Source organism: Osmerus eperlanus, chromosome 8, assembly GCF_963692335.1.
Source record: "Osmerus eperlanus chromosome 8, fOsmEpe2.1, whole genome shotgun sequence".
NCBI lineage: Eukaryota > Metazoa > Chordata > Actinopteri > Osmeriformes > Osmeridae > Osmerus > Osmerus eperlanus.
The window spans coordinates 20,687,669-20,703,558 of NC_085025.1; the positions used below are offsets into that span (position 1 = coordinate 20,687,669).

Sequence of the window (15,890 nt, forward strand, 5' to 3'; positions counted from 1 at the left end):
GGAACACGTGGCCTAATCGTGATGTGTTCGACCGTCACAAGAGACGAGATGCCTCTCTACGGTCTGTACTGGCCGGGGATTGAACCCTGTCAACTTTATGGAAAAAAGTAGCCAAAAAATCATCTAAGATCGCACAACATGTCGAGCCACAGTTCACCTTTTCAAACCCACTTACTGACTTCAGAGCAATGGGACGGCGTTATCACCCTACAAAAGTGGCAGCGGTGGGATTTGAACCCACGCCTCCGGAGAGACTGGAGCCTTAATCCAGCGCCTTGGACCGCTCGGCCACGATACCCCGCTGTCAGGTCTTGGCCACCCGAGCTCTTCCCCAAGCTGATCGATCGTCCAGGAGCTCATGTGACATTCTAAATGCCCGGAAGCGGTTGAACGTCACAAGATAAAACACATCTAACAATAGCCCTCCTAAATAGCTCTTACACATGAACTCTATGGCACGTTATTTAACATTACTATTGTTGCACTACCTCCTTTCTTATTTATTATTTTGCTCATACTGGTACTATCTGTCCTTGTATTGTTTTTCTGTTTTGTCTTGTTGTTCTATTTGTGATGCTATAGCCTGTATGGAGAACACCAAATCAAATTCCTAGTATCTGTATACATGGCGAAATAAAGTTGAATTGAATCTCTCTCAAGGTTCTGCATTGGCCGGGAATCGAACCCAGGTCAACTGCTTGGAAGGCAGCTATGCTTGCCACTATACCACCAATGCACACAACAGCCTCCTTAATCGCACAGCATTTCGAGGGACGGTTCACCTTTCCACACCACCTACTGACATCCAACTACTAAGAAATTGCCCTAAGCCTGGTTTATACTTCTGCGGAGTTTGGAACACGTGGCCTAATCGTGATGTGTTCGACCGTCACAAGAGACGAGATGCCTCTCTACGGTCTGTACTGGCCGGGGATTGAACCCTGTCAACTTTATGGAAAAAAGTAGCCAAAAAAGCATCTAAGATCGCACAACATGTCGAGCCACAGTTCACCTTTTCAAACCCACTTACTGACTTCAGAGCAATGGGACGGCGTTATCACCCTACAAAAGTGGCAGCGGTGGGATTTGAACCCACGCCTCCGGAGAGACTGGAGCCTTAATCCAGCGCCTTGGACCGCTCGGCCACGCTACCAGGTCTTGGCCACACGAGCTCTTCCCCAAGCTGATCGATCGTCCAGGAGCTCATGTGACATTCTAAATGCCCGGAAGCGGTTGAACGTCACAAGATAAAACACATCTAACAATAGCCCTCCTAAATAGCTCTTACACATGAACTCTATGGCACGTTATTTAACATTACTATTGTTGCACTACCTCCATTCTTATTTATTATTTTGCTCATACTGGTACTATCTGTCCTTGTATTGTTTTTCTGTTTTGTCTTGTTGTTCTATTTGTGATGCTATAGCCTGTATGGAGAACACCAAATCAAATTCCTAGTATCTGTATACATGGTGAAATAAAGTTGAATTGAATCTCTCTCAAGGTTCTGCATTGGCCGGGAATCGAACCCAGGTCAACTGCTTGGAAGGCAGCTATGCTTGCCACTATACCACCAATGCACACAACAGCCTCCTTAATCGCACAGCATTTCGAGGGACGGTTCACCTTTCCACACCACCTACTGACATCCAACTACTAAGAAATTGCCCTAAGCCTGGTTTATACTTCTGCGGAGTTTGGAACACGTGGCCTAATCGTGATGTGTTCGACCGTCACAAGAGACGAGATGCCTCTCTACGGTCTGTACTGGCCGGGGATTGAACCCTGTCAACTTTATGGAAAAAAGTAGCCAAAAAATCATCTAAGATCGCACAACATGTCGAGCCACAGTTCACCTTTTCAAACCCACTTACTGACTTCAGAGCAATGGGACGGCGTTATCACCCTACAAAAGTGGCAGCGGTGGGATTTGAACCCACGCCTCCGGAGAGACTGGAGCCTTAATCCAGCGCCTTGGACCGCTCGGCCACGATACCCCGCTGTCAGGTCTTGGCCACCCGAGCTCTTCCCCAAGCTGATCGATCGTCCAGGAGCTCATGTGACATTCTAAATGCCCGGAAGCGGTTGAACGTCACAAGATAAAACACATCTAACAATAGCCCTCCTAAATAGCTCTTACACATGAACTCTATGGCACGTTATTTAACATTACTATTGTTGCACTACCTCCATTCTTATTTATTATTTTGCTCATACGGGTACTATCTGTCCTTGTATTGTTTTTCTGTTTTGTCTTGTTGTTCTATTTGTGATGCTATAGCCTGTATGGAGAACACCAAATCAAAATCCTAGTATCTGTATACATGGCGAAATAAAGTTGAATTGAATCTCTCTCAAGGTTCTGCATTGGCCGGGAATCGAACCTGGGTCAACTGCTTGGAAGGCAGCTATGCTTGCCACTATACCACCAATGCACACAACAGCCTCCTTAATCGCACAGCATTTCGAGGGACGGTTCACCTTTCCACACCACCTACTGACATCCAACTACTAAGAAATTGCCCTAAGCCTGGTTTATACTTCTGCGGAGTTTGGAACACGTGGCCTAATCGTGATGTGTTCGACCGTCACAAGAGACGAGATGCCTCTCTACGGTCTGTACTGGCCGGGGATTGAACCCTGTCAACTTTATGGAAAAAAGTAGCCAAAAAATCATCTAAGATGGCACAACATGTCGAGCCACAGTTCACCTTTTCAAACCCACTTACTGACTTCAGAGCAATGGGACGGCGTTATCACCCTACAAAAGTGGCAGCGGTGGGATTTGAACCCACGCCTCCGGAGAGACTGGAGCCTTAATCCAGCGCCTTGGACCGCTCGGCCACGCTACCCCGCTGTCAGGTCTTGGCCACCCGAGCTCTTCCCCAAGCTGATCGATCGTCCAGGAGCTCATGTGACATTCTAAATGCCCGGAAGCGGTTGAACGTCACAAGATAAAACACATCTAACAATAGCCCTCCTAAATAGCTCTTACACATGAACTCAATGGCACGTTATTTAACATTACTATTGTTGCACTACCTCTATTCTTATTTATTATTTTGCTCATACTGGTACTATCTGTCCTTGTATTGTTTTTCTGTTTTGTCTTGTTGTTCTATTTGTGATACTATAGCCTGTATGGAGAACACCAAATCAAATTCCTAGTATCTGTATACATGGCGAAATAAAGTTGAATTGAATCTCTCTCAAGGTTCTGCATTGGCCGGGAATCGAACCCGGGTCAACTGCTTGGAAGGCAGCTATGCTTGCCACTATACCACCAATGCACACAACAGTCTCCTTAATCGCACAGCATTTCGAGGGACGGTTCACCTTTCCACACCACCTACTGACATCCAACTACTAAGAAATTGCCCTAAGCCTGGTTTATACTTCTGCGGAGTTTGGAACACGTGGCCTAATCGTGATGTGTTCGACCGTCACAAGAGACGAGATGCCTCTCTACGGTCTGTACTGGCCGGGGATTGAACCCTGTCAACTTTATGGAAAAAAGTAGCCAAAAAAGCATCTAAGATCGCACAACATGTCGAGCCACAGTTCACCTTTTCAAACCCACTTACTGACTTCAGAGCAATGGGACGGCGTTATCACCCTACAAAAGTGGCAGCGGTGGGATTTTAACCCACGCCTCCGGAGAGACTGGAGCCTTAATCCAGCGCCTTGGACCGCTCGGCCACGCTACCAGGTCTTGGCCACCCGAGCTCTTCCCCAAGCTGATCGATCGTCCAGGAGCTCATGTGACATTCTAAATGCCCGGAAGCGGTTGAACGTCACAAGATAAAACACATCTAACAATAGCCCTCCTAAATAGCTCTTACACATGAACTCTATGGCACGTTATTTAACATTACTATTGTTGCACTACCTCCATTCTTATTTATTATTTTGCTCATACTGGTACTATCTGTCCTTGTATTGTTTTTCTGTTTTGTCTTGTTGTTCTATTTGTGATGCTATAGCCTGTATGGAGAAAACCAAATCAAATTCCTAGTATCTGTATACATGGCGAAATAAAGTTGAATTGAATCTCTCTCAAGGTTCTGCATTGGCCGGGAATCGAACCCGGGTCAACTGCTTGGAAGGCAGCTATGCTTGCCACTATACCACCAATGCACACAACAGCCTCCTTAATCGCACAGCATTTCGAGGGACGGTTCACCTTTCCACACCACCTACTGACATCCAACTACTAAGAAATTGCCCTAAGCCTGGTTTATACTTCTGCGGAGTTTGGAACACGTGGCCTAATCGTGATGTGTTCGACCGTCACAAGAGACGAGATGCCTCTCTACGGTCTGTACTGGCCGGGGATTGAACCCTGTCAACTTTATGGAAAAAAGTAGCCAAAAAAGCATCTAAGATCACACAACATGTCGAGCCACAGTTCACCTTTTCAAACCCACTTACTGACTTCAGAGCAATGGGACGGCGTTATCACCCTACAAAAGTGGCAGCGGTGGGATTTGAACCCACGCCTCCGGAGAGACTGGAGCCTTAATCCAGCGCCTTGGACCGCTCGGCCACGCTACCCCGCTGGCAGGTCTTGGCCACCCGAGCTCTTCCCCAAGCTGATCGATCGTCCAGGAGCTCATGTGACATTCTAAATGCCCGGAAGCGGTTGAACGTCACAAGATAAAACACATCTAAAAATAGCCCTCCTAAATAGCTCTTACACATGAACTCTATGGCACGTTATTTAACATTACTATTGTTGCACTACCTCCATTCTTATTTATTATTTTGCTCATACTGGTACTATCTGTCCTTGTATTGTTTTTCTGTTTTGTCTTGTTGTTCTATTTGTGATGCTATAGCCTGTATGGAGAACACCAAATCAAATTCCTAGTATCTGTATACATGGCGAAATAAAGTTGAATTGAATCTCTCTCAAGGTTCTGCATTGGCCGGGAATCGAACCCGGGTCAACTGCTTGGAAGGCAGCTATGCTTGCCACTATACCACCAATGCACACAACAGCCTCCTTAATCGCACAGCATTTCGAGGGACGGTTCACCTTTCCACACCACCTACTGACATCCAACTACTAAGAAATTGCCCTAAGCCTGGTTTATACTTCTGCGGAGTTTGGAACACGTGGCCTAATCGTGATGTGTTCGACCGTCACAAGAGACGAGATGCCTCTCTACGGTCTGTACTGGCCGGGGATTGAACCCTGTCAACTTTATGGAAAAAAGTAGCCAAAAAATCATCTAAGATCGCACAACATGTCGAGCCACAGTTCACCTTTTCAAACCCACTTACTGACTTCAAAGCAATGGGACGGCGTTATCACCCTACAAAAGTGGCAGCGGTGGGATTTGAACCCACGCCTCCGGAGAGACTGGAGCCTTAATCCAGCGCCTTGGACCGCTCGGCCACGCTACCAGGTCTTGGCCACCCGAGCTCTTCCCCAAGCTGATCGATCGTCCAGGAGCTCATGTGACATTCTAAATGCCCGGAAGCGGTTGAACGTCACAAGATAAAACACATCTAACAATAGCCCTCCTAAATAGCTCTTACACATGAACTCTATGGCACGTTATTTAACATTACTATTGTTGCACTACCTCCATTCTTATTTATTATTTTGCTCATACGGGTACTATCTGTCCTTGTATTGTTTTTCTGTTTTGTCTTGTTGTTCTATTTGTGATGCTATAGCCTGTATGGAGAACACCAAATCAAAATCCTAGTATCTGTATACATGGCGAAATAAAGTTGAATTGAATCTCTCTCAAGGTTCTGCATTGGCCGGGAATCGAACCTGGGTCAACTGCTTGGAAGGCAGCTATGCTTGCCACTATACCACCAATGCACACAACAGCCTCCTTAATCGCACAGCATTTCGAGGGACGGTTCACCTTTCCACACCACCTACTGACATCCAACTACTAAGAAATTGCCCTAAGCCTGGTTTATACTTCTGCGGAGTTTGGAACACGTGGCCTAATCGTGATGTGTTCGACCGTCACAAGAGACGAGATGCCTCTCTACGGTCTGTACTGGCCGGGGATTGAACCCTGTCAACTTTATGGAAAAAAGTAGCCAAAAAATCATCTAAGATGGCACAACATGTCGAGCCACAGTTCACCTTTTCAAACCCACTTACTGACTTCAGAGCAATGGGACGGCGTTATCACCCTACAAAAGTGGCAGCGGTGGGATTTTAACCCACGCCTCCGGAGAGACTGGAGCCTTAATCCAGCGCCTTGGACCGCTCGGCCACGCTACCAGGTCTTGGCCACCCGAGCTCTTCCCCAAGCTGATCGATCGTCCAGGAGCTCATGTGACATTCTAAATGCCCGGAAGCGGTTGAACGTCACAAGATAAAACACATCTAACAATAGCCCTCCTAAATAGCTCTTACACATGAACTCTATGGCACGTTATTTAACATTACTATTGTTGCACTACCTCCATTCTTATTTATTATTTTGCTCATACTGGTACTATCTGTCCTTGTATTGTTTTTCTGTTTTGTCTTGTTGTTCTATTTGTGATGCTATAGCCTGTATGGAGAAAACCAAATCAAATTCCTAGTATCTGTATACATGGCGAAATAAAGTTGAATTGAATCTCTCTCAAGGTTCTGCATTGGCCGGGAATCGAACCCGGGTCAACTGCTTGGAAGGCAGCTATGCTTGCCACTATACCACCAATGCACACAACAGCCTCCTTAATCGCACAGCATTTCGAGGGACGGTTCACCTTTCCACACCACCTACTGACATCCAACTACTAAGAAATTGCCCTAAGCCTGGTTTATACTTCTGCGGAGTTTGGAACACGTGGCCTAATCGTGATGTGTTCGACCGTCACAAGAGACGAGATGCCTCTCTACGGTCTGTACTGGCCGGGGATTGAACCCTGTCAACTTTATGGAAAAAAGTAGCCAAAAAAGCATCTAAGATCGCACAACATGTCGAGCCACAGTTCACCTTTTCAAACCCACTTACTGACTTCAGAGCAATGGGACGGCGTTATCACCCTACAAAAGTGGCAGCGGTGGGATTTGAACCCACGCCTCCGGAGAGACTGGAGCCTTAATCCAGCGCCTTGGACCGCTCGGCCACGCTACCAGGTCTTGGCCACCCGAGCTCTTCCCCAAGCTGATCGATCGTCCAGGAGCTCATGTGACATTCTAAATGCCCGGAAGCGGTTGAACGTCACAAGATAAAACACATCTAACAATAGCCCTCCTAAATAGCTCTTACACATGAACTCTATGGCACGTTATTTAACATTACTATTGTTGCACTACCTCCATTCTTATTTATTATTTTGCTCATACTGGTACTATCTGTCCTTGTATTGTTTTTCTGTTTTGTCTTGTTGTTCTATTTGTGATGCTATAGCCTGTATGGAGAACACCAAATCAAATTCCTAGTATCTGTATACATGGTGAAATAAAGTTGAATTGAATCTCTCTCAAGGTTCTGCATTGGCCGGGAATCGAACACAGGTCAACTGCATGGAAGGCAGCTATGCTTGCCACTATACCACCAATGCACACAACAGCCTCCTTAATCGCACAGCATTTCGAGGGACGGTTCACCTTTCCACACCGCCTACTGACATCCAACTACTAAGAAATTGCCCTAAGCCTGGTTTATACTTCTGCGGAGTTTGGAACACGTGGCCTAATCGTGATGTGTTCGACCGTCACAAGAGACGAGATGCCTCTCTACGGTCTGTACTGGCCGGGGATTGAACCCTGTCAACTTTATGGAAAAAAGTAGCCAAAAAAGCATCTAAGATCGCACAACATGTCGAGCCACAGTTCACCTTTTCAAACCCACTTACTGACTTCAGAGCAATGGGACGGCGTTATCACCCTACAAAAGTGGCAGCGGTGGGATTTGAACCCACGCCTCCGGAGAGACTGGAGCCTTAATCCAGCGCCTTGGACCGCTCGGCCACGCTACCAGGTCTTGGCCACCCGAGCTCTTCCCCAAGCTGATCGATCGTCCAGGAGCTCATGTGACATTCTAAATGCCCGGAAGCGGTTGAACGTCACAAGATAAAACACATCTAACAATAGCCCTCCTAAATAGCTCTTACACATGAACTCTATGGCACGTTATTTAACATTACTATTATTGCACTACCTCCATTCTTATTTATTATTTTGCTCATACTGGTACTATCTGTCCTTGTATTGTTTTTCTGTTTTGTCTTGTTGTTCTATTTGTGATGCTATAGCCTGTATGGAGAAAACCAAATCAAATTCCTAGTATCTGTATACATGGCGAAATAAAGTTGAATTGAATCTCTCTCAAGGTTCTGCATTGGCCGGGAATCGAACCCGGGTCAACTGCTTGGAAGGCAGCTATGCTTGCCACTATACCACCAATGCACACAACAGCCTCCTTAATCGCACAGCATTTCGAGGGACGGTTCACCTTTCCACACCACCTACTGACATCCAACTACTAAGAAATTGCCCTAAGCCTGGTTTATACTTCTGCGGAGTTTGGAACACGTGGCCTAATCGTGATGTGTTCGACCGTCACAAGAGACGAGATGCCTCTCTACGGTCTGTACTGGCCGGGGATTGAACCCTGTCAACTTTATGGAAAAAAGTAGCCAAAAAAGCATCTAAGATCGCACAACATGTCGAGCCACAGTTCACCTTTTCAAACCCACTTACTGACTTCAGAGCAATGGGACGGCGTTATCACCCTACAAAAGTGGCAGCGGTGGGATTTGAACCCACGCCTCCGGAGAGACTGGAGCCTTAATCCAGCGCCTTGGACCGCTCGGCCACGCTACCAGGTCTTGGCCACCCGAGCTCTTCCCCAAGCTGATCGATCGTCCAGGAGCTCATGTGACATTCTAAATGCCCGGAAGCGGTTGAACGTCACAAGATAAAACACATCTAACAATAGCCCTCCTAAATAGCTCTTACACATGAACTCTATGGCACGTTATTTAACATTACTATTGTTGCACTACCTCCATTCTTATTTATTATTTTGCTCATACTGGTACTATCTGTCCTTGTATTGTTTTTCTGTTTTGTCTTGTTGTTCTATTTGTGATGCTATAGCCTGTATGGAGAAAACCAAATCAAATTCCTAGTATCTGTATACATGGCGAAATAAAGTTGAATTGAATCTCTCTCAAGGTTCTGCATTGGCCGGGAATCGAACCCGGGTCAACTGCTTGGAAGGCAGCTATGCTTGCCACTATACCACCAATGCACACAACAGCCTCCTTAATCGCACAGCATTTCGAGGGACGGTTCACCTTTCCACACCACCTACTGACATCCAACTACTAAGAAATTGCCCTAAGCCTGGTTTATACTTCTGCGGAGTTTGGAACACGTGGCCTAATCGTGATGTGTTCGACCGTCACAAGAGACGAGATGCCTCTCTACGGTCTGTACTGGCCGGGGATTGAACCCTGTCAACTTTATGGAAAAAAGTAGCCAAAAAAGCATCTAAGATCGCACAACATGTCGAGCCACAGTTCACCTTTTCAAACCCACTTACTGACTTCAGAGCAATGGGACGGCGTTATCACCCTACAAAAGTGGCAGCGGTGGGATTTGAACCCACGCCTCCGGAGAGACTGGAGCCTTAATCCAGCGCCTTGGACCGCTCGGCCACGCTACCAGGTCTTGGCCACCCGAGCTCTTCCCCAAGCTGATCGATCGTCCAGGAGCTCATGTGACATTCTAAATGCCCGGAAGCGGTTGAACGTCACAAGATAAAACACATCTAACAATAGCCCTCCTAAATAGCTCTTACACATGAACTCTATGGCACGTTATTTAACATTACTATTGTTGCACTACCTCCATTCTTATTTATTATTTTGCTCATACTGGTACTATCTGTCCTTGTATTGTTTTTCTGTTTTGTCTTGTTGTTCTATTTGTGATGCTATAGCCTGTATGGAGAAAACCAAATCAAATTCCTAGTATCTGTATACATGGCGAAATAAAGTTGAATTGAATCTCTCTCAAGGTTCTGCATTGGCCGGGAATCGAACCCGGGTCAACTGCTTGGAAGGCAGCTATGCTTGCCACTATACCACCAATGCACACAACAGCCTCCTTAATCGCACAGCATTTCGAGGGACGGTTCACCTTTCCACACCACCTACTGACATCCAACTACTAAGATATTGCCCTAAGCCTGGTTTATACTTCTGCGGAGTTTGGAACACGTGGCCTAATCGTGATGTGTTCGACCGTCACAAGAGACGAGATGCCTCTCTACGGTCTGTACTGGCCGGGGATTGAACCCTGTCAACTTTATGGAAAAAAGTAGCCAAAAAAGCATCTAAGATCGCACAACATGTCGAGCCACAGTTCACCTTTTCAAACCCACTTACTGACTTCAGAGCAATGGGACGGCGTTATCACCCTACAAAAGTGGCAGCGGTGGGATTTGAACCCACGCCTCCGGAGAGACTGGAGCCTTAATCCAGCGCCTTGGACCGCTCGGCCACGCTACCAGGTCTTGGCCACCCGAGCTCTTCCCCAAGCTGATCGATCGTCCAGGAGCTCATGTGACATTCTAAATGCCCGGAAGCGGTTGAACGTCACAAGATAAAACACATCTAACAATAGCCCTCCTAAATAGCTCTTACACATGAACTCTATGGCACGTTATTTAACATTACTATTGTTGCACTACCTCCATTCTTATTTATTATTTTGCTCATACTGGTACTATCTGTCCTTGTATTGTTTTTCTGTTTTGTCTTGTTGTTCTATTTGTGATGCTATAGCCTGTATGGAGAAAACCAAATCAAATTCCTAGTATCTGTATACATGGCGAAATAAAGTTGAATTGAATCTCTCTCAAGGTTCTGCATTGGCCGGGAATCGAAACCGGGTCAACTGCTTGGAAGGCAGCTATGCTTGCCACTATACCACCAATGCACACAACAGCCTCCTTAATCGCACAGCATTTCGAGGGACGGTTCACCTTTCCACACCACCTACTGACATCCAACTACTAAGATATTGCCCTAAGCCTGGTTTATACTTCTGCGGAGTTTGGAACACGTGGCCTAATCGTGATGTGTTCGACCGTCACAAGAGACGAGATGCCTCTCTACGGTCTGTACTGGCCGGGGATTGAACCCTGTCAACTTTATGGAAAAAAGTAGCCAAAAAAGCATCTAAGATCGCACAACATGTCGAGCCACAGTTCACCTTTTCAAACCCACTTACTGACTTCAGAGCAATGGGACGGCGTTATCACCCTACAAAAGTGGCAGCGGTGGGATTTGAACCCACGCCTCCGGAGAGACTGGAGCTTTAATCCAGCGCCTTGGACCGCTCGGCCACGCTACCAGGTCTTGGCCACCCGAGCTCTTCCCCAAGCTGATCGATCGTCCAGGAGCTCATGTGACATTCTAAATGCCCGGAAGCGGTTGAACGTCACAAGATAAAACACATCTAACAATAGCCCTCCTAAATAGCTCTTACACATGAACTCTATGGCACGTTATTTAACATTACTATTGTTGCACTACCTCCATTCTTATTTATTATTTTGCTCATACTGGTACTATCTGTCCTTGTATTGTTTTTCTGTTTTGTCTTGTTGTTCTATTTGTGATGCTATAGCCTGTATGGAGAACACCAAATCAAATTCCTAGTATCTGTATACATGGTGAAATAAAGTTGAATTGAATCTCTCTCAAGGTTCTGCATTGGCCGGGAATCGAACACAGGTCAACTGCATGGAAGGCAGCTATGCTTGCCACTATACCACCAATGCACACAACAGCCTCCTTAATCGCACAGCATTTCGAGGGACGGTTCACCTTTCCACACCGCCTACTGACATCCAACTACTAAGAAATTGCCCTAAGCCTGGTTTATACTTCTGCGGAGTTTGGAACACGTGGCCTAATCGTGATGTGTTCGACCGTCACAAGAGACGAGATGCCTCTCTACGGTCTGTACTGGCCGGGGATTGAACCCTGTCAACTTTATGGAAAAAAGTAGCCAAAAAATCATCTAAGATCGCACAACATGTCGAGCCACAGTTCACCTTTTCAAACCCACTTACTGACTTCAGAGCAATGGGACGGCGTTATCACCCTACAAAAGTGGCAGCGGTGGGATTTGAACCCACGCCTCCGGAGAGACTGGAGCCTTAATCCAGCGCCTTGGACCACTCGGCCACGCTACCAGGTCTTGGCCACCCGAGCTCTTCCCCAAGCTGATCGATCGTCCAGGAGCTCATGTGACATTCTAAATGCCCGGAAGCGGTTGAACGTCACAAGATAAAACACATCTAACAATAGCCCTCCTAAATAGCTCTTACACATGAACTCTATGGCACGTTATTTAACATTACTATTGTTGCACTACCTCCATTCTTATTTATTATTTTGCTCATACTGGTACTATCTGTCCTTGTATTGTTTTTCTGTTTTGTCTTGTTGTTCTATTTGTGATGCTATAGCCTGTATGGAGAAAACCAAATCAAATTCCTAGTATCTGTATACATGGCGAAATAAAGTTGAATTGAATCTCTCTCAAGGTTCTGCATTGGCCGGGAATCGAACCCGGGTCAACTGCTTGGAAGGCAGCTATGCTTGCCACTATACCACCAATGCACACAACAGCCTCCTTAATCGCACAGCATTTCGAGGGACGGTTCACCTTTCCACACCACCTACTGACATCCAACTACTAAGAAATTGCCCTAAGCCTGGTTTATACTTCTGCGGAGTTTGGAACACGTGGCCTAATCGTGATGTGTTCGACCGTCACAAGAGACGAGATGCCTCTCTACGGTCTGTACTGGCCGGGGATTGAACCCTGTCAACTTTATGGAAAAAAGTAGCCAAAAAAGCATCTAAGATCGCACAACATGTCGAGCCACAGTTCACCTTTTCAAACCCACTTACTGACTTCAGAGCAATGGGACGGCGTTATCACCCTACAAAAGTGGCAGCGGTGGGATTTGAACCCACGCCTCCGGAGAGACTGGAGCCTTAATCCAGCGCCTTGGACCGCTCGGCCACGCTACCAGGTCTTGGCCACCCGAGCTCTTCCCCAAGCTGATCGATCGTCCAGGAGCTCATGTGACATTCTAAATGCCCGGAAGCGGTTGAACGTCACAAGATAAAACACATCTAACAATAGCCCTCCTAAATAGCTCTTACACATGAACTCTATGGCACGTTATTTAACATTACTATTGTTGCACTACCTCCATTCTTATTTATTATTTTGCTCATACTGGTACTATCTGTCCTTGTATTGTTTTTCTGTTTTGTCTTGTTGTTCTATTTGTGATGCTATAGCCTGTATGGAGAAAACCAAATCAAATTCCTAGTATCTGTATACATGGCGAAATAAAGTTGAATTGAATCTCTCTCAAGGTTCTGCATTGGCCGGGAATCGAACCCGGGTCAACTGCTTGGAAGGCAGCTATGCTTGCCACTATACCACCAATGCACACAACAGCCTCCTTAATCGCACAGCATTTCGAGGGACGGTTCACCTTTCCACACCACCTACTGACATCCAACTACTAAGAAATTGCCCTAAGCCTGGTTTATACTTCTGCGGAGTTTGGAACACGTGGCCTAATCGTGATGTGTTCGACCGTCACAAGAGACGAGATGCCTCTCTACGGTCTGTACTGGCCGGGGATTGAACCCTGTCAACTTTATGGAAAAAAGTAGCCAAAAAAGCATCTAAGATCGCACAACATGTCGAGCCACAGTTCACCTTTTCAAACCCACTTACTGACTTCAGAGCAATGGGACGGCGTTATCACCCTACAAAAGTGGCAGCGGTGGGATTTGAACCCACGCCTCCGGAGAGACTGGAGCCTTAATCCAGCGCCTTGGACCGCTCGGCCACGCTACCAGGTCTTGGCCACCCGAGCTCTTCCCCAAGCTGATCGATCGTCCAGGAGCTCATGTGACATTCTAAATGCCCGGAAGCGGTTGAACGTCACAAGATAAAACACATCTAACAATAGCCCTCCTAAATAGCTCTTACACATGAACTCTATGGCACGTTATTTAACATTACTATTATTGCACTACCTCCATTCTTATTTATTATTTTGCTCATACTGGTACTATCTGTCCTTGTATTGTTTTTCTGTTTTGTCTTGTTGTTCTATTTGTGATGCTATAGCCTGTATGGAGAAAACCAAATCAAATTCCTAGTATCTGTATACATGGCGAAATAAAGTTGAATTGAATCTCTCTCAAGGTTCTGCATTGGCCGGGAATCGAACCCAGGTCAACTGCTTGGAAGGCAGCTATGCTTGCCACTATACCACCAATGCACACAACAGCCTCCTTAATCGCACAGCATTTCGAGGGACGGTTCACCTTTCCACACCACCTACTGACATCCAACTACTAAGAAATTGCCCTAAGCCTGGTTTATACTTCTGCGGAGTTTGGAACACGTGGCCTAATCGTGATGTGTTCGACCGTCACAAGAGACGAGATGCCTCTCTACGGTCTGTACTGGCCGGGGATTGAACCCTGTCAACTTTATGGAAAAAAGTAGCCAAAAAAGCATCTAAGATCGCACAACATGTCGAGCCACAGTTCACCTTTTCAAACCCACTTACTGACTTCAGAGCAATGGGACGGCGTTATAACCCTACAAAAGTGGCAGCGGTGGGATTTGAACCCACGCCTCCGGAGAGACTGGAGCCTTAATCCAGCGCCTTGGACCGCTCGGCCACGCTACCAGGTCTTGGCCACCCGAGCTCTTCCCCAAGCTGATCGATCGTCCAGGAGCTCATGTGACATTCTAAATGCCCGGAAGCGGTTGAACGTCACAAGATAAAACACATCTAACAATAGCCCTCCTAAATAGCTCTTACACATGAACTCTATGGCACGTTATTTAACATTACTATTGTTGCACTACCTCCATTCTTATTTATTATTTTGCTCATACTGGTACTATCTGTCCTTGTATTGTTTTTCTGTTTTGTCTTGTTGTTCTATTTGTGATGCTATAGCCTGTATGGAGAACACCAAATCAAATTCCTAGTATCTGTATACATGGCGAAATAAAGTTGAATTGAATCTCTCTCAAGGTTCTGCATTGGCCGGGAATCGAACCCGGGTCAACTGCTTGGAAGGCAGCTATGCTTGCCACTATACCACCAATGCACACAACAGCCTCCTTAATCGCACAGCATTTCGAGGGACGGTTCACCTTTCCACACCACCTACTGACATCCAACTACTAAGAAATTGCCCTAAGCCTGGTTTATACTTCTGCGGAGTTTGGAACACGTGGCCTAATCGTGATGTGTTCGACCGTCACAAGAGACGAGATGCCTCTCTACGGTCTGTACTGGCCGGGGATTGAACCCTGTCAACTTTATGGAAAAAAGTAGCCAAAAAATCATCTAAGATCGCACAACATGTCGAGCCACAGTTCACCTTTTCAAACCCACTTACTGACTTCAGAGCAATGGGACGGCGTTATCACCCTACAAAAGTGGCAGCGGTGGGATTTGAACCCACGCCTCCGGAGAGACTGGAGCCTTAATCCAGCGCCTTGGACCGCTCGGCCACGCTACCAGGTCTTGGCCACCCGAGCTCTTCCCCAAGCTGATCGATCGTCCAGGAGCTCATGTGACATTCTAAATGCCCGGAAGCGGTTGAACGTCACAAGATAAAACACATCTAACAATAGCCCTCCTAAATAGCTCTTACACATGAACTCTATGGCACGTTATTTAACATTACTATTGTTGCACTACCTCCATTCTTATTTATTATTTTGCTCATACTGGTACTATCTGTCCTTGTATTGTTTTTCTGTTTTGTCTTGTTGTTCTATTTGTGATGCTATAGCCTGTATGGAGAAAACCAAATCAAATTCCTAGTATCTG

The 15,890-nt window shown here is 46.3% G+C and overlaps 35 non-coding genes across 35 annotated transcripts; all 35 read right to left on the reverse strand.

Annotated features, from left to right (window-relative positions):
* Window positions 1–216: 216 nt before the first annotated feature.
* Window positions 217–298, reverse strand: trnal-aag (transfer RNA leucine (anticodon AAG)). The gene has a single exon. It is a non-coding gene; the product is annotated as a tRNA-Leu (tRNA).
* Window positions 299–664: 366 nt separating this feature from the next.
* On the reverse strand, window positions 665–736 carry trnag-ucc (transfer RNA glycine (anticodon UCC)). The gene has a single exon. It is a non-coding gene; the product is annotated as a tRNA-Gly (tRNA).
* Window positions 737–1,071: 335 nt separating this feature from the next.
* trnal-aag (transfer RNA leucine (anticodon AAG)) lies at window positions 1,072–1,153 on the reverse strand. The gene has a single exon. It is a non-coding gene; the product is annotated as a tRNA-Leu (tRNA).
* Window positions 1,154–1,511: 358 nt separating this feature from the next.
* trnag-ucc (transfer RNA glycine (anticodon UCC)) lies at window positions 1,512–1,583 on the reverse strand. The gene has a single exon. It is a non-coding gene; the product is annotated as a tRNA-Gly (tRNA).
* Window positions 1,584–1,918: 335 nt separating this feature from the next.
* Window positions 1,919–2,000, reverse strand: trnal-aag (transfer RNA leucine (anticodon AAG)). Its single transcript has one exon. It is a non-coding gene; the product is annotated as a tRNA-Leu (tRNA).
* Window positions 2,001–2,366: 366 nt separating this feature from the next.
* trnag-ucc (transfer RNA glycine (anticodon UCC)) lies at window positions 2,367–2,438 on the reverse strand. Its single transcript has one exon. It is a non-coding gene; the product is annotated as a tRNA-Gly (tRNA).
* Window positions 2,439–2,773: 335 nt separating this feature from the next.
* On the reverse strand, window positions 2,774–2,855 carry trnal-aag (transfer RNA leucine (anticodon AAG)). Its single transcript has one exon. It is a non-coding gene; the product is annotated as a tRNA-Leu (tRNA).
* Window positions 2,856–3,221: 366 nt separating this feature from the next.
* trnag-ucc (transfer RNA glycine (anticodon UCC)) lies at window positions 3,222–3,293 on the reverse strand. Its single transcript has one exon. It is a non-coding gene; the product is annotated as a tRNA-Gly (tRNA).
* A 335-nt stretch (window positions 3,294–3,628) lies between these two features.
* trnal-aag (transfer RNA leucine (anticodon AAG)) lies at window positions 3,629–3,710 on the reverse strand. The gene has a single exon. It is a non-coding gene; the product is annotated as a tRNA-Leu (tRNA).
* A 358-nt stretch (window positions 3,711–4,068) lies between these two features.
* trnag-ucc (transfer RNA glycine (anticodon UCC)) lies at window positions 4,069–4,140 on the reverse strand. Its single transcript has one exon. It is a non-coding gene; the product is annotated as a tRNA-Gly (tRNA).
* A 335-nt stretch (window positions 4,141–4,475) lies between these two features.
* On the reverse strand, window positions 4,476–4,557 carry trnal-aag (transfer RNA leucine (anticodon AAG)). The gene has a single exon. It is a non-coding gene; the product is annotated as a tRNA-Leu (tRNA).
* A 366-nt stretch (window positions 4,558–4,923) lies between these two features.
* trnag-ucc (transfer RNA glycine (anticodon UCC)) lies at window positions 4,924–4,995 on the reverse strand. The gene has a single exon. It is a non-coding gene; the product is annotated as a tRNA-Gly (tRNA).
* A 335-nt stretch (window positions 4,996–5,330) lies between these two features.
* Window positions 5,331–5,412, reverse strand: trnal-aag (transfer RNA leucine (anticodon AAG)). Its single transcript has one exon. It is a non-coding gene; the product is annotated as a tRNA-Leu (tRNA).
* Window positions 5,413–5,770: 358 nt separating this feature from the next.
* Window positions 5,771–5,842, reverse strand: trnag-ucc (transfer RNA glycine (anticodon UCC)). The gene has a single exon. It is a non-coding gene; the product is annotated as a tRNA-Gly (tRNA).
* Window positions 5,843–6,177: 335 nt separating this feature from the next.
* trnal-aag (transfer RNA leucine (anticodon AAG)) lies at window positions 6,178–6,259 on the reverse strand. Its single transcript has one exon. It is a non-coding gene; the product is annotated as a tRNA-Leu (tRNA).
* Window positions 6,260–6,617: 358 nt separating this feature from the next.
* Window positions 6,618–6,689, reverse strand: trnag-ucc (transfer RNA glycine (anticodon UCC)). The gene has a single exon. It is a non-coding gene; the product is annotated as a tRNA-Gly (tRNA).
* Window positions 6,690–7,024: 335 nt separating this feature from the next.
* Window positions 7,025–7,106, reverse strand: trnal-aag (transfer RNA leucine (anticodon AAG)). Its single transcript has one exon. It is a non-coding gene; the product is annotated as a tRNA-Leu (tRNA).
* A 765-nt stretch (window positions 7,107–7,871) lies between these two features.
* On the reverse strand, window positions 7,872–7,953 carry trnal-aag (transfer RNA leucine (anticodon AAG)). The gene has a single exon. It is a non-coding gene; the product is annotated as a tRNA-Leu (tRNA).
* Window positions 7,954–8,311: 358 nt separating this feature from the next.
* Window positions 8,312–8,383, reverse strand: trnag-ucc (transfer RNA glycine (anticodon UCC)). Its single transcript has one exon. It is a non-coding gene; the product is annotated as a tRNA-Gly (tRNA).
* Window positions 8,384–8,718: 335 nt separating this feature from the next.
* On the reverse strand, window positions 8,719–8,800 carry trnal-aag (transfer RNA leucine (anticodon AAG)). The gene has a single exon. It is a non-coding gene; the product is annotated as a tRNA-Leu (tRNA).
* Window positions 8,801–9,158: 358 nt separating this feature from the next.
* Window positions 9,159–9,230, reverse strand: trnag-ucc (transfer RNA glycine (anticodon UCC)). Its single transcript has one exon. It is a non-coding gene; the product is annotated as a tRNA-Gly (tRNA).
* A 335-nt stretch (window positions 9,231–9,565) lies between these two features.
* On the reverse strand, window positions 9,566–9,647 carry trnal-aag (transfer RNA leucine (anticodon AAG)). The gene has a single exon. It is a non-coding gene; the product is annotated as a tRNA-Leu (tRNA).
* A 358-nt stretch (window positions 9,648–10,005) lies between these two features.
* On the reverse strand, window positions 10,006–10,077 carry trnag-ucc (transfer RNA glycine (anticodon UCC)). The gene has a single exon. It is a non-coding gene; the product is annotated as a tRNA-Gly (tRNA).
* Window positions 10,078–10,412: 335 nt separating this feature from the next.
* Window positions 10,413–10,494, reverse strand: trnal-aag (transfer RNA leucine (anticodon AAG)). The gene has a single exon. It is a non-coding gene; the product is annotated as a tRNA-Leu (tRNA).
* A 358-nt stretch (window positions 10,495–10,852) lies between these two features.
* trnag-ucc (transfer RNA glycine (anticodon UCC)) lies at window positions 10,853–10,924 on the reverse strand. The gene has a single exon. It is a non-coding gene; the product is annotated as a tRNA-Gly (tRNA).
* A 335-nt stretch (window positions 10,925–11,259) lies between these two features.
* On the reverse strand, window positions 11,260–11,341 carry trnaf-aaa (transfer RNA phenylalanine (anticodon AAA)). Its single transcript has one exon. It is a non-coding gene; the product is annotated as a tRNA-Phe (tRNA).
* A 765-nt stretch (window positions 11,342–12,106) lies between these two features.
* Window positions 12,107–12,188, reverse strand: trnal-aag (transfer RNA leucine (anticodon AAG)). The gene has a single exon. It is a non-coding gene; the product is annotated as a tRNA-Leu (tRNA).
* A 358-nt stretch (window positions 12,189–12,546) lies between these two features.
* trnag-ucc (transfer RNA glycine (anticodon UCC)) lies at window positions 12,547–12,618 on the reverse strand. Its single transcript has one exon. It is a non-coding gene; the product is annotated as a tRNA-Gly (tRNA).
* A 335-nt stretch (window positions 12,619–12,953) lies between these two features.
* Window positions 12,954–13,035, reverse strand: trnal-aag (transfer RNA leucine (anticodon AAG)). The gene has a single exon. It is a non-coding gene; the product is annotated as a tRNA-Leu (tRNA).
* Window positions 13,036–13,393: 358 nt separating this feature from the next.
* On the reverse strand, window positions 13,394–13,465 carry trnag-ucc (transfer RNA glycine (anticodon UCC)). The gene has a single exon. It is a non-coding gene; the product is annotated as a tRNA-Gly (tRNA).
* Window positions 13,466–13,800: 335 nt separating this feature from the next.
* trnal-aag (transfer RNA leucine (anticodon AAG)) lies at window positions 13,801–13,882 on the reverse strand. The gene has a single exon. It is a non-coding gene; the product is annotated as a tRNA-Leu (tRNA).
* Window positions 13,883–14,240: 358 nt separating this feature from the next.
* trnag-ucc (transfer RNA glycine (anticodon UCC)) lies at window positions 14,241–14,312 on the reverse strand. Its single transcript has one exon. It is a non-coding gene; the product is annotated as a tRNA-Gly (tRNA).
* A 335-nt stretch (window positions 14,313–14,647) lies between these two features.
* On the reverse strand, window positions 14,648–14,729 carry trnal-aag (transfer RNA leucine (anticodon AAG)). Its single transcript has one exon. It is a non-coding gene; the product is annotated as a tRNA-Leu (tRNA).
* A 358-nt stretch (window positions 14,730–15,087) lies between these two features.
* trnag-ucc (transfer RNA glycine (anticodon UCC)) lies at window positions 15,088–15,159 on the reverse strand. The gene has a single exon. It is a non-coding gene; the product is annotated as a tRNA-Gly (tRNA).
* Window positions 15,160–15,494: 335 nt separating this feature from the next.
* On the reverse strand, window positions 15,495–15,576 carry trnal-aag (transfer RNA leucine (anticodon AAG)). Its single transcript has one exon. It is a non-coding gene; the product is annotated as a tRNA-Leu (tRNA).
* Window positions 15,577–15,890: the final 314 nt, after the last annotated feature.